This window comes from Neofelis nebulosa, chromosome 15 (genome assembly GCF_028018385.1).
Source record: "Neofelis nebulosa isolate mNeoNeb1 chromosome 15, mNeoNeb1.pri, whole genome shotgun sequence".
Taxonomy (NCBI): domain Eukaryota; kingdom Metazoa; phylum Chordata; class Mammalia; order Carnivora; family Felidae; genus Neofelis; species Neofelis nebulosa.
In genome coordinates, this window is record NC_080796.1 from 5278187 (window position 1) to 5293347 (window position 15161).

Below are 15161 nucleotides of genomic sequence, written 5' to 3' on the forward strand. Positions count from 1 at the left end.
AAACGGACGGTTCCCAGAGAGGAGGTGATTGGTGGGAGGGGTGAAAGAGGTGATGGGGATGAAGGAGTGCCCTTGTCATGATGAGCACGGGGTGACTATGGAGTTGGTGAATCACTATATTGTACAACTTAAACTAATAAGACACTGAATGTTACTATTACTGGAATTAAAAAATGAAAAAACCAGAGGCCAACTTTTAATTATACCAAGAGACTTCTTTGAATAAACAGATAGCTGACCTTTCCCTTAATTTTTGAAATTTTGTTTTTAAATAAATGAACATGTTTTTGTTGTATATTTTTGCTCTAAAGGCTTTCCGACAAACCTGGTCCTGATGATTCATGGCCTACATCAGCTAGCCAAGACTTAGATTTTGGTACCAAGGTAAAGTACCCTCCTGTGAAACTCACTTTCTTGCTCTGAATTTAGTTTTCTCCCTTATTTACTCTGAAAATTTAAGAGTAGCCTGTTCATCATCATTTTATGCATGTAATGGAAATTTAGCAAGAACAAACCCCTTGACAGATATATGACACGTTGAATTTTTTGTTTTCTTTTGTTTTACTTTGGTAATTCCTAGAAGTGAAGGCTGAGGAAAGAATGGTCTGGAAAATATATAATGACCTTCAAATTACATTGGGAAAAGCTTTCCCATAATGGAGGAAATATGATATTTGGTTAAGGATAAAGATTCTTGCTGTGATAGTAACATGACTGATAATATTCATGCCTAAATGAAATTTTATTGGATCCATTTATCTATTGTAGGTTGCCCCCGCCCCGGGCAATTTTTATTTTGAGAGAGAGATACAGGATTTTCCTTTGTCACTATCTTTTGTTCTACATTTAGACTAAAATAATATTAGAAAATGTAGAAACTTAGATGTTTACATTATTTCTCAACATTTACCTTACAAAGGTATTTCCCTGTATTTTTGAAATAACTCCATGAAGAGTAAGTTAGGATTGTGCATCTCCCTGAAGAATACGTATTTTGCTGAGAAGAGTAGCTCTATGAGCAGAGGCTCTTCATTAGCCAAGTTGTCAAATTTCTAATTTCAGAAATCTTTCCTATTCTAGCTTTTAAAAATATCTCCTCCTAGTCCTTGTGTCAGATTCTAAAATTTAAGTTTCAGACATCTGATATTTAGTTAAATATTCATTTCAAAGCCCCTAAATCATTATAAGCTACTGGAGGTTAGGAAACCACTTGTTTGACTCCTGGAGCTCCTAGAATGAAGTCTTGCTTGTAAGAAGCAATGTCATAGTTGTTTAATGTGAATAAATGAGTAGGGAAATGGAATTCCGTAGAATGGAATTTGAAAAGTAATGAAATACGCATGATATATCACAATTATATATGTGAATTTAAAAAGTAAGGTCAGTTTATATTCCGTTTTGGTGTTTCATATGTATAAACGCTCATTTGCGTTTCCATTCTATGGAGGAAATCAGTAGTTACATACGAAAGATTACCGTAAATTTTTAATATCCTCCCATCGCGAGCTTAGAATTGCAGAGAAAATTTTCTCAGCCTTTGTTTTTTCAACCCCATCTCTGTCCCATTATATGCATCCTTTGAAGGTTCACATTTCTTCCTAGAATACTCATTCCCAATTCTTTCTCCATAATGAAAGTTGTTTTAGGAAACTTTCTTTTTCTGTTCTTCTCTTAGTCTAGCAAAAATTTACAGCCTTTAAGAAGCGACAGATGCCAATAATTGAAAAATTTATTTTATAGTGAAAAAACTTAAATTCTTTATAACAGTAAACACAACCAGATAACTGTAGTGATAAAAGTCAGTATTATTAAGGATATACTGTGAATGAAAACCTCTGTTTTACGTATAGATTATATATGTATGTTCAAAAGGTTTAAAAGAGACTATTGTTCATAGAACATTCCCAATCCTACTTATGTACCTGCTGAAAAATGTATGTTGTTTCCACTCACTTATTTTGCTCACATTTTTCCTTTTCTTCCTTGTCTTAAGCTCATGCTTGATTGATTGGTCATTTCTTATTTATTTTTCCTTTTTTTTTCCTTCTCCCCCCATGCTTTTTAGAGTAGTTTTTTTAAGTTTATTTATTTTGGAGAGAGAGAGACAGAGTGCAAGTGGGGTAGGGGCAGAGACAGAGGGAGACACAGAATCCAAAGCAGGCTCCAGGCTCCGAGCTGTCAACAAAGAGCTCTATGTGGGGCTCAAACCCACAGCCGTGAGATCATGACTCATGAGCTGAAGTTGGACGGTGAACTGAATGAGCCACAGACGTGTTCCTCCCCACCATGCTCTTTTTTAATGGTTTACCCCTACCCTAATATTTTCTTGCAGAAAACATTTTTTAGTGTCTGTTCTCTTAGTACATCACTTTCTGTCAACTCCATTGTCAACATACTGGTTATGGAATTCTACTGTGTGTGGTTTTCATCCATGACTCATTGCCCCACAAGGTTTATTCTTTTTTTCTCTTTTTTGGAAGGAGGTGTGCTAAATGTTTTTGTATTGTTTGTATTTCTCTTCGAAAGGGAGGAAGAGAGAGAAAGAATGAGCAAGTGCTCGTTGTTGTGATCTGAAAATATGCAAGGTACGATCTCAGTCCTTTTATATTTGTGGACGGCTGTTTTGTGACCCAAGATGTCACTTATATTGGAGAATGTTTTATGTGCACTTAAGAAGAATGTGCATTTTACTGCTGTTGGATGAAAAGATCTCAATATATCCGTATTGATATCCAGGTATATAAATGTATATATGAAGGTCAATATATTTGTGTATCTGAATACATCTGGTTCAGTGACACATAGGATCTATGTTTCCTTACTGATTTTCTGCCTTAACGATCTGCCTATTGCCATGCGTGGAGTCTTAAAGTCGTCTACAATCATGGTATTTGTATGTATACATTTATTCATGTTTGTGATTCATCGATTCATATATGTGGGCGTTTCACTTTGGGGCATAAACGTTTGCAATTGTTAGGTCCTCTTGATGGATAGACCCCTTAATTATGATAAAAAGCCCTTCTGAATCTGTTACTACCGTCTTTGGTTTAAAATCTAGTCTGTCTGATGGAAGTATGGCGACTCCAGCTTTCTTTTGACTTCTAGTAGCATGATAGGTTGTTCCCCACACCTTCACTTTGAATCTGGAGGTGTCCTGGGGTCTAAAATCAGTGTCTTGTTGACAGCATATAGATGGATCTTGTTCTTTGGTTTTGTTTTGTGTCTTATCCATTCTGATTCCCTGTGTCTTTTGATGGGGGCATTGAGTCCATTGACATTCAGAGTGATTAGTTAAAGATATGGATTTAGTGCCATTGTGTTATCTGAAGGTTTCATGCTTTTGGTGAGGCCTCTGGTCCTTTGTCGTCTCTGCTGCTTTCCACTCACAGAGTCGCCCCTTAGGATCTCCTGCAGGGCTGGTTTAGTGGTCATGAACTCCATGAGGTGTTGTTTGTCTGGGGAAGCCTTTCTCTCTCTTTCTATTCATATGACAGCCTTGCTGGGGAAAGCGTTCTTCGCTGCATATGTTCCCGTTCAACACATTGACTGTTTCCTACCCCTCCCTTCTGCCCTGCCAAGTTTCATTGGACAGGTCTGCTGCTACCCTTATGTGTCTTCCCTTGCAGATTAAGCCCCATTTGTCCCTAGCTGCTTTCAGAATTCTCTCTTGATCTTTGTATTTTTCCAGTTTCACTATGACACATCGTGGTGTTGACCTGGTTTTGTTGATTTGGAAGGGAATTCTCTGTGCCGCCAGGACTTGGATGCCTGTTTCCTTCCCCAGATGAGGGAAGCTCTCAGCTACAAGTTGTTCAGATAAACCTTCTGCCCCTTTCTCTCACTCTTCTTCTTCTGGGACCCCTATGATGTGGCTGTTATTTCATCTCACCGAGTCAATTAGATCTCTAGTACCTGCCTCGTGGTCTAGTAATTTCCTTTCTTTCTTTCTCTGCTTCATCTTTGTCCACAATTGTATCTTCTGTTTCACCGATTCTCTCTTCTGCTTCTCCCATCCTTGCTGTCACTGCATCCCGTTTATTTTGTATCTCCTTGACAACATTTCGTTTTCAGCATTCAACGTGACAGTTCCAAAAACTTGATCAGATATATTGTTTCTGTCTCTTTTGAGCCCTTCTCTGGCTGTCCTTTCTTCCTGGAATTGTTTTTGAGGAGAATTCTTCCGTTTTGTCGTTTTGGCTAGTTTCTTGTCCTTTATGTGTTGTAATAGCTTGTTCTGTGTCCCACACCTGTGAGTACTACTATAATAAAAAGGGGTCATACACTGTCCAGGACCTGGCGGTCGAACGAGTGTTTTTGGAGTGTGTTGTGTGCACTCTTTTGGTGCATCTTTGCTTGCTTCTCACACTACTTGGAGTGGTAGTTTGGGCCTTCCACCCGGTGTGCTTTGATTTGTTTGTTGATGTAATCTTGGGAAAAAGGAGAAGAGGGTGGTGAAGAATCCTTAGCCCAAACAAAGCGAGAAATGACAGGAGTGGAAAAAAAGACCAGGCAGTGACTCAAAGGAGCTCTAGGGCTTCATGCAGAAAGAGAAGGAGGAAAAGGAAGAAGGAGATCTGGAAAGGTATAGAGAAAATGCCCGATCAAACAAACAAACAATCAGAACAGAGGAACAAAGAGAAAAAAATATATATATAATTAGCTTTGACTGAAAATCAACTCGAGACTACTAGGCTGATTCCAACGGGAGAAGAGGAAAGAGGAGAGTAGAAAGACAAAAAAGGGAAAAAGAGGAGAAAGGGACAGAAAAGGAAAGAAAAGATGGGCGCCTGGGCGGCTCATTTGATGAAGTGTCCGACTCTTGAATTTGGCTCAGGTCATGTCGCTGTTGGTGGGTTCGATACCCCCACCAGCCTCTGCAGTGAGAGCATGGATCCTGCTCGGATTCTGTCTCTCTCTCCCTCTCTCTGTACCTCTCCTGCTTGATCACTCACTCTCTCTCTCAAAATACAGAAATAAACATTAAAAAAGAAAAGATGAAAAGAACAATAATTCAAATGAAAACAAACAAACTCAGATACGAAACCAGAGGAGAGTTGTCTGTTGGTGCCTGGGACTGGTGGCTGTGCTGGTGTAGGGGAGGGGCTGTCTGGTCCCATCAGTGTCAGTGTCACTCCCATAGAGAAGCAGTTACCAGGCACAGAGAGGCAGGGTTTGGTGTAATGGGCCTGCCTCCACTGAGGCTCACTGTCCGTTCCCTGAAGCCCCACGATGTAGGTCATGGGGAGAGAAATGGCGACACCCCAATCTCTCCTGCCCACACGAGGTGTCTCAAAACTCACTGTTCAGGCCGTCCTCACGGAATAGCCTGGGGGGCCGGCTTGCCTTGCTGCACAGTCTCCTGTGCTCCCTGAGCACTGAGTTGGGATTCAAAACCCTGTAGGATCCCGCTTTGCTCGGACCTGGTTCTGGAGTAGCGCCACTCTGTGCAGTGGACAGAGGGCCTCTGGCTCGTGCCTGCAGGGTCTTTTTCCCTTGGGCAGGGCAATACCTCCCCTTTCCACCATACTCAAGGTGTTCTCTCCCAGGGTAGCCCTGAGATTGCTACCAAGCCTAGGGGCGGCTCCCTCCCCACCAGGCATGGGAGGTGGTAGCTCTTTTCTAGAGAAAGTCTGGCAACCTTGAAAATTCTGTTTTTTAGCCTCTAAGGCTGTTTTGCAAAGTAGAAACTGGCTCTCTGGACCTCTCCTTGGTCTGTGGTCCAGACAGGCTTTCTCATATCCAAATGCACTTCCCGCAGCCCCTCTCTCTATCTTCCTTTGGTTTCTCCACCAAAGGGCTTCCCCCACTCCATGCCTGTGCTGCCCATTTTATTTCTCCCAATTCGCATACACACCCTTCTGTCCTCCCGCCAAGCTGTCTGTTTGCACCTGTGGAGATTTTTCTGTCCCTCTGCAGCCTGTACTCCTGGTATTCCGAGTGTTGTGACCTCAATACTGCTGTGTTTGAGGGACAAGGGAAATTCTGATCCCCCTCCTCTGCCATCTTAACTCCTCCCGCCTCCTTTTACTTTCCTTTTCACAACTTCAGAGTTCTGTGTAGGTTTGCATTATATCAGTTTAATATGTTTTATAGATATTTATGATGGGCTTTTTTCTTACTTGGACTGTATTGATCTGAATTTTCTGTCTTTTTCTTTTCTTAAAGTTTATTCATTTATTAATTGGAGAGAGAGACAGAGAGAGCACCAGTGGGGAGGGGCAGAGAGACAGAGGGAGAGAGAGAAAATCCCAAGCAGACCCTGCACTGTCAGCGCAGAACCAGATGGGGGGCTTGAACCCATGAACTGTGAGATCATGCCCAGAGCCAAAATCAAGAGTCAGGTGCTAACTGACTGAGGCATTCAGGCGGCCCTAACATGTTCTTCCTACGTCCCCTGGGTACTTTAAATTTAATACGCCCTAGTTTAAAGACATTGTTTCTCGTGCTTTCCCTTTCCTCTTTCCTGACTCTTTGTAATCTGCTCTGTCATTTGTGTTCCCTAGTCTGATAAATAGCATCCCTGAAACAGGAAAAGTCCTGGACTCCGAACTTCCCTGAAATGACCGCATGCTGTCACTCACCACATTCGATAGTTTGTACCTGCTTACCATTTTTCATATGTTAGTCCTGTAATTCAGTCTCTCACCTATAATTTTGCAGTACTCTTCTGGTTTTGCTTCCTTGACATTCCTCCTACATTGCTTCCAGAGTGACCTTTCTAAAATATACTTGTGACAATGTCATTCTTCTGCTTATTCAATGGATCCCCATTATCTGAAGGAGAAAATTCATGTTCTAGCATAACACTGCTCCCCCCCCTTTTTTTTTTGTTTCGTCCTCATGTTCCAGTAATCTCTATCTATCCCATTGCCAAGAACTCTGTTCCAGTTTTGCCATATCGCATAGGTGTTGTCACTTACTATGTTATTTCATACTTGATCCTTTTGCTCCTTCTAGAATGCCCTTCACACCCTCCCTGTGCACTTTGTGTGTCTTTTAAGATACAGCCCTATCTTCCCAGTGTTTGCTGAGCTTCCCAAATGTAAGTGTTTCCTCCTTTGTGCCTTCACTGTACGTTATTCACTTCCCTTGCAGAACTAGTGGATGGTATTTTTCTGTCCTTACCTGTTTTCATGCATCTCTACCGCTACTAGCATATAGAAGAGACTCTGTCTTTTATTTCTGTTTCCAGCTCTGCCCCGGATCGTGGCTATGACTTGACAGATACAGGATGTGCCTGTCTTTCTGAGTGGGTGAGTGTGTGACCAAATGAATTAATGTGATATTTTTCTGAAGTTGGGTTTTTGTTTTGTGCTGTTTTTCTAGGAAGGAACAGCAAAGTCAGCAACGGAAGCAAAGGAAGATGGTGTTGGTATTATTGAAAATGTGCCACCAGAGCAAACAGTTAATGGCAGTTTGACTTCTGCTGGTGGAGTGCATAAAAATGACAGAAGTGGTAAGCTAGTGAATCTCTGTGAGTTGTTTTCCTATGATTAAATGCTAGTACGAGAAAAATCTGAAAGTATGTAGATCCAAATATATTATCCTTTATTCGCGAAGATATTTTTCTCTTGCTATCTTTCTTTATAAGTATCCCAAGTACGACCCCCTTTTACTTCTGGAAAATCTTGAACCCCCTGAACATCTTTTCTGCTATTGCTTTTATTTTATTGAAATATTCATGAATGGAGATAGACTTGTGTATGTGTTTAAAATTCATAGTAACACATGTTTTCATTAATTTATCTGTGACCGTATTCTCTAGATACGATGTCAGCATTAGAATTAGGAGAAGAGGAAGATGTAGAATCACCTTCTCTTCCTGAGGTACTGTCTTCTTCTTATTTTTAAGTATAAGCATGGAGTGATGTTAAAACGTCCAAGAGATGCTTTGACTTCACTCTCTCATCTCTGCATTTGCCCACAGAAACGATTTCCTTGTATGTTTTCCTATATGTGATAAAATAATTATGTGTTATGACCACACAACATAGTAGAGTTCTGCCAATTTGCAGACATAATGAAAGTTGTGTAGTATTAGTGCAGAAAACGAAGGCTTGGAGGGAATGAGTTTGGGTTTTGGAGTTAAGTTATCTGAAACACTAAAGAATTACTCTAGGTCAACCTATGGCCAAGTGTATGATCCTGTGGTGTATACGGATGTGTCAAACTCCTACTGACATCCAGAAAGAGTTTGGATTATGGTGTTTACCACTTGAACCTTCCAAAGATAAGGCCTGGGACTTGATAATAATATATTGGGATTGTCAAGTAGATCTACAAGGAACATTGGGATTATGATGACCACAGTTTGGTTTAGTGGTGCTTCAATAAGTAAAACCCATTTTGGATAATTAAAATAACTTCGCAGTCCTACTTGTAGTAATATAAAGTAATGATGACCTATTCTAAGGTGACAACTAGGGAAGGAGGTGAAAAGGTCCTGATCTCTTAGGCTCAGGCAGCTGCTGCACAATGCTACAAGCACTGTTTTTTTTTTTTTTTTTGGGACAGAGAGAGACAGAGCATGAACGGGGGAGGGGCAGAGAGGGAGACACAGAATCGGAAACGGGCTCCAAGCTCCGAGCCATCAGCCCAGAGCCTGACGGCGGGGCTCGAACTCATGGACCGCGAGATCGTGACCTGGCTGAAGTCGGACGCTTAACCGACTGCGCCACCCAGGCGCCCCAAAGCACTGTATTTGAAATCAAAAGACATGCTAGCATCTTGGTTCCGTCACTTCCTAGCTGTGGGATCTTGGAAAAACTTGCTTGAATGTCAATGACCTCGTTCCTAAAAATGGCACTAATACCCACCTCTTGGTTATGTGGAATGAACAAATGTGGCAACGTTTTGTAAACTGTAAAGCGTGCTATAGAAATAGAAGACAAAATGATCACAGTGGCTTTTAGTGACTTACTATATATTGAGGATACTTTGGTGAATGTTTGTTTATTGTTGAGAGGGGGGTGGGGGGACAGAACATCCGAAGCAGGCTCTGCACTGAGAGCAAGGAGCCCAATGCAAGACTCGAACTCATGAAATTGAGAACATGACCTGAACCAAAGTTGGGCGCCTAATCGACTAAGTCACCCAGGCCCCCCAAGAAAATACTTGTTTTAAATGTGAAGATGTCTGAAGGCCAATAAAATGGCCATAGTGTCCAGAAAAGAATGGGAAAGTAGGAACGGGGTTTTGATTTTCTAATTTGGCGCTATGTTAAGTTCCGGTAATCTCTTAGTGGAGACATCATACAGGTATACAGTTGACCCTTGAACTAGGTGGGTTTGGACCGTGGGAGTCCACTTACACACAGATATTTTTCAATAAATAGAGTACTATCCTGTAAATGCATTTTCTGTTCCTTATGATTTCTTTCCCTTTTAATTATTTCTTTTAACTGAGGGAGGACAGAGCACGTGGGTCGGTGAGGGTAGGGGAGAGAGAGAATCTTAAGCCGATTCACACTGCCAGCGCATTTCTTTCTCTTTGATATTGATTTGGCTGCTACTAGTTTAAAGTTTTCCAATTCTCTAGTTATTCATCTTTAAAAAGTACTCAAATGCACTTTAGTGCTCTTTATAAGGGATGGTAAACTAAACATTTTTTAGGTTTGTGCCATTAAAAATCATCTAAATTCTTTTTTGGTCGATTTAACACGTAATGAATTTTTTAGTTCCAAAAAGTGAGAAGGTTAAGTTTATGAGTCATATTTTCTTCTGCCTTAGGCTTAGGCAAGTTTTCACTTCTTACAGGAGTTTACAATCCAGTGACTTTGGAACAGCTAAACATAGGTTAAGAAAGTTAACAGTTAAATTTTAATTATTTTCTCATTTTTCTTTGTCCATACTTGATTACTTAAGGATAAGGTGTTTTTACAAACATGTATCCTTGCAGAAAAGACATGTGAAAATCAAAACAAGGAAATTAACCATCCGTTTTTGCAACTGCAAAAAATGACTCAAGAACAAGCAATGAATAAGGAATGTGATAGGGAGCATGATATATCTGTATATTTAAGACATGCTTCAATGCAAAACTTTGAGGAAATGTGTACCAAATAAGGCATATTAGACTGGAAAGATAGCTTAAAACTCATCACCAGTGAGTGAAAGTTGAAGTTTGGTGAAATTTGTTAACAATACAGCATTCCTACTCATCTTGAAGAAGAACCACCATGGGGTCACTCTCAGGAGGAACCAACTGAAAGGAAATACCTTCGAATTGGACAAATTCTGTACTTGATTGTGAGGAAGAAGATGCATTTAGAGCGTCTGTCTCGGTAGTATTTCAGGCATTTCCTGAACAAAAAGACCCTAGTCTTGAAAATGTCATTCTCTCTTATTCATACTCTGGGTCTCCAGAATGTACTTGTCAGTCATCTTCTAAGCTTTCTTTAAAAGAAAGCAAATCATCAGGGGCATATTAATCAAAACCACACTGAGATATCACCTCACAACAGTCAAGAGTGTGTAAATGAACAAATCGGGAGACTATGGATCCTGGCGAGGATGTGGAGAAACAAGAACCCTCTTGCACTGTTGGTGGGAATGCAAACTGGTGCAGCCACTCTGGAGAATAGTGTGGAGGTTCCTCAAAACATGAAAAATAGATCTACCCTTTGACCCAGCAATAGCACTGCTAGGAATTTACCCAAGGGATACAGGAGTGCTGATGCGTAGGGGAACTTGTACCCCAATGTTTATAGCAGCACTTTCAACAATCGCCAAATTTATGGAAAGAGTCTAAATGTCCATCACCTGAAAAATGGATAAAGAAATTGTGTTTTATATACACAACGGAATACTACTTGGCCGTGAAAAAGAATGAAATATGGCCTTTTGTAGCAACGTGGATGGAACTGGAGAGTGTGATGCTAAGTGAAAGAAGTCACACAGAGAAAGACAGATACCATAGGGTTTCACTCTTTTGTGGATCCTGAGAAACTTAACAGAAGACCATGGGGAGGGGAAGTGAAAACAAAACAAAACAAAACAAAAAAACCTTAGGGAGAGAGGGAAACCATAAGAGACTCTCACAAACAGAATAAATTGAGGATTGATGGGGGATGGGAGGGAAGGGAGGCTGGGTGATGGGCACTGAGGAAGGCACCTGTTGGGATGAACACTGGGTGTTGTATGGAAACCAATTTGACAATCAATTTCATACTAAAGAAAGAAAGTAAATCAGACTATGAAAATGAGAACAAACCAGACATTGAGCATCTTTTTAACAACAATGTGGATTTTTAAAATGATATAGAAAATAAAAAAGCAAGGAAACCACTAGTTACACTTAAAGTGAAAGAAGGCCAGGAGTTTGACATGCAAATGGCAAAAAATATGGACCAAAATACCACCGATTGTAAATTAAACCTCAGTCTAGTGATTCAGAGAGCCTTTTTCATTTTTGGCTTGCCTGCTGCGATGTGATGAAACACATGGTTCAAACAAAAAGTCATGATATTTCTGCTGTCACAAACACGAGAAAACAAAACCAGTACAAGACTTTTTTCCAGAAGCCTTTATATGCAGATAATGACAGTACTCCTAACTATAAAATTATTGATTCTGAATTAGAAATTGTGAGTTCTTCTTCAGCATCTAGTTTTCCAGCATCTGAAGTATATCTAAGTGAAGAATTACATCAAGATATGCAAATGTTTAAGAATGAGATAGGCATGTCTCAAGTAGAGTTCCTGTCTTTGGAAAGAAAGTTCAACTTCCAAAAGAGATAGAGGTCTGCCTTGCTGTTACTCTTGTTTTTTCTCTTTAGCAATTATCTGATCCATTCTGATTTTCCACTCAAGAGAACATGAGTTGTATAAAATAGATTTGTCTAAATAAGTAATTGTGTCTGGAAATAGATTATGTCTGCTATCTAACAAATAGGAGTTCAGGAAAGCATTCTTATGAATGATTCTTATGTATATGAACTGGGAAACTAACTTAGCTATATAAGTACCATGTGACCTCATGAACCAGAATAACCATAAGGAAACTGCTCAAAAAACAATAATCTCCAGGTTTCTTAAAAATATATTAACTTAAATATAAATTGCATTTCCATAAACAATAAAATGGGAAGCAATAACTAAGAGAAGGAATATAAACAAATGTTCCTAGCTAAAGCAATCTATGTATTGCTTCTGTATGTGTCTGTAGACTCTGGGTCTAGGTTTCTTGCTTGTCTAGCAAGACGGCAGCGAGATGCAGGATTACAATGGGAGAGACAGCTAATGTCCCGGAGAACACACGAGGCAAGATTAAGGGTCCTTGCTCTGTTTTAATTAGGATCAGAAGGCTTCCAAACATGGTGATGGACGTGCCCAAAGAGACAGTCTGTGAACATGAACTCGTGGGCATGAGGGAAAGGGGGTTTGAAGATATAGGGTGTTAGGGGTTTGGGTCAATATAAAACAAAATCCTGGCCCCTGGCAAATGGTTGTTAACAGCTGACCTGAGGCACATTCTCTGTTTATCTTAACTAGTCTAGGGGAGAAGACAGATGCTACCTCAGGATCCATAAGGCACTTTTCTTTTGCTAATTACTCCCCTCTGGGCATCTTCACTCTGCAGCCTACAGCCTATAGCCCTATTTACTTGTTTACCTCATTTGGTCCTTCCTTCCTGTGAAAGCAGCTTTATTTATTCAGTTTTATTTAATATATTTATTCATTGATTCATTTATTCACTTTATTTAGGCTTCCTAGCTAGAACTTTTCAGTTTTGCTGCTTTAATGGTTGGTTTAGGGTTTATAGTCTATGGCTTCAGCATCACAGTCTCCCTTCCAGTAATGTCAATACCACATCGTATATAGTTTAGGAAAATTACAAAAGTTGACTTCCATTTCTTCTTTCCTAGACAGATCCTTCCTTGGTCGGTGGGATTATAGTTTTCATGAAGTTTAGGAATATTTGGGCCATAATTTTCCTGTCCCTTTCCCCTGCCTCTTTGGGCAAGTGTGTATTTCCCACTTGAAGTTTTCTCCCAGGTTTCCAATGTTAAACTTCAGTCTTTTGTTTTGTGATGTCTGTGTTTATTCCTACCCATCGTATTGTTCATGACTAACATAATTTACGTCTCTGTAAGTGCTATTTGGTTTTGAAAACAATAGCTTCTATGCCTCTAGTTATCTCTTCATGCTTTGTTTGGAGATATAGTTACTTACAAACAGTTGGATCCTTTAGTCTTGCTCTTATGAATTGTTGGATGAATCCAGAGTGGTGATCAGCCTAAGGCAAATTATGAGTTTTTCTATCTTAGCTAATGTGAATAGATACTGTCCCTCATGCTGTGGGAGCACTAAGCAGTGTTTCCTCTACTCTTTTCAGATTTTTTTCCCTTGATGACTTCCTTCCATGTATGCACTGGTTGTTATTCTGCTGAATAGCCAAAGGGGACCCTGTGCAGATGCCCAGGGTACTTTCTGTGTTCTGCTTTCTCCTCTCCTCGGTGCTGACCTATCATCTCTATCTGCCTTGACTTCACCAGACTCTCAGTTTTGCTTCCTCGAATCAAGGAGTCTGGTGAAATCTATTTAAATAATTTATGTCTCCTGTGTCGTAGCCTGAAAACTCTCTCAAGACAGTGAACTTGGGCATATATGTTAGGCTAACGTGTTTTGTTTTCAGGGATCATTGTCCTTCATTGTCTGAAGTTCTGCGTCTTGAAAATCATGTTAAAATTGTATCTTACCTGTTTTGTTTTTGCTTGCTTCAGGTAGGAAGATCAATCAGTACGTGTTACCCCACCTTGGCCAGAAGCAGATTACAGTGGAACTTCGGCACATGCTCTAGACTGTCGAGAGTGCTTGTCTTCCTCTTTTGCTTAATTGTCTCCTGGTCATCCTTCATTCCTCAGTATAGTTATCTCTTCCTCAGGGACATCTATCTTCCTTGGGCCCAATCTAGATCAAGTTATGATCACAGAACTCTGTCTTCTAATAGGAACTATCTGAATTTAGAATTACCATTTGAGTTGTCTTTCTCCTTCACTAGACTTTAGGCTAATCGAGAGCCAAGGGTTTTCTCTATTGTATCTGTAGAGCTGAGTATAACATTTTTCATTGAAGGTATATATTTATTCAATGTGAGAATGAGTGAATTGAAGATGCACAGGCCTGTATATGCAAAAAGTCCTCAAATATTTTATTTGTTTCTTCTCTGATGCAGATTCTGCTGGCTTCATGAAAATCCAAGATATAATTGTTTCCTATGAGAAATTACGGAAATTTAACAAAATCACTGTAAATTTCTTATGGGAAAAATGACAAAAATGGAAAAAATGGTTAGTGCACCACAAAACGAGCTACGAGAAGCCAAAGACATGATACCACGGTTAGAGCATCAAAAAGTGGAATGGGAACGTGAATTCTGCCGTTTGAGGTATAGCCTCTTGGCTTTACGGAAATGTTTCAACTGTTTCCTTTTATACTACAGATGTGTAGGGGCAGTTTTGCAATTGCTGACTTACCTTATGGGATTTTCCCGGAAAGAATACTTGTTTAGTGTTGTGAGGTGTGCGATTCTTGGAAATAACACAGCAAGTTCTTAGTGAATACTTCTAATAATTTTATGCATATTCCACATCACAATTTTAATGGCCCTATAAAAGTCCACCATAGTCCAAGAAACATTATTGAAGAGATTGAATTATGTTTGTTTTTCATCTTTCTGTATTGTAATTAATGCTGTCGGGAAAGTCTTTTATATAAATCTGTTTCTACATGTCTGGTTACTTACTTGGAATCAATTCTTCAATATAATATAATCTGGTTAAAGTATAAAAATTTTACAAAAGGTCTTTAATCCATATTTTAAAATTGTTCTCAGGAAACTTTATATTACTTTCTGTACCTACCAACAGAGTATAAAATGGTCATTTTTCTCAAGACAGTAAAATTCCCCAAAATTGATTCCTTTTGCTTCTTAACATGCAGGGCTTAAAAGGTAAAGTGGGGGTGCCTGGGTGGCTCAGTTGGTTAAGCATCTGGCTTCGGCTTAGGTGATGATCTCATGAGTTTGAGCCTTGCTTTGGGTGGGCTCGAGCCCTGCTTTGGGTGAGCACGAGCCCCCCTTCGGGTGGACTCTTCTTCTCACACTCTGTCTCTCCCTGTCTGTCGGCCCCTCGTGGGATTCTGTCTCTCTTGCTCTCTC

At 40.0% G+C, this 15161-nt stretch overlaps 1 long non-coding RNA gene across 1 annotated transcript; it reads left to right on the top strand.

The window, feature by feature from the left end:
* Positions 1-245: 245 nt before the first annotated feature.
* LOC131495954 (uncharacterized) lies at positions 246-7888 on the top strand. The gene is made up of 2 exons (XR_009254201.1): positions 246-384; positions 7330-7888. It is a non-coding gene; the product is annotated as an uncharacterized LOC131495954 (long non-coding RNA).
* The last annotated feature ends 7273 nt before the right edge of the window (positions 7889-15161 follow it).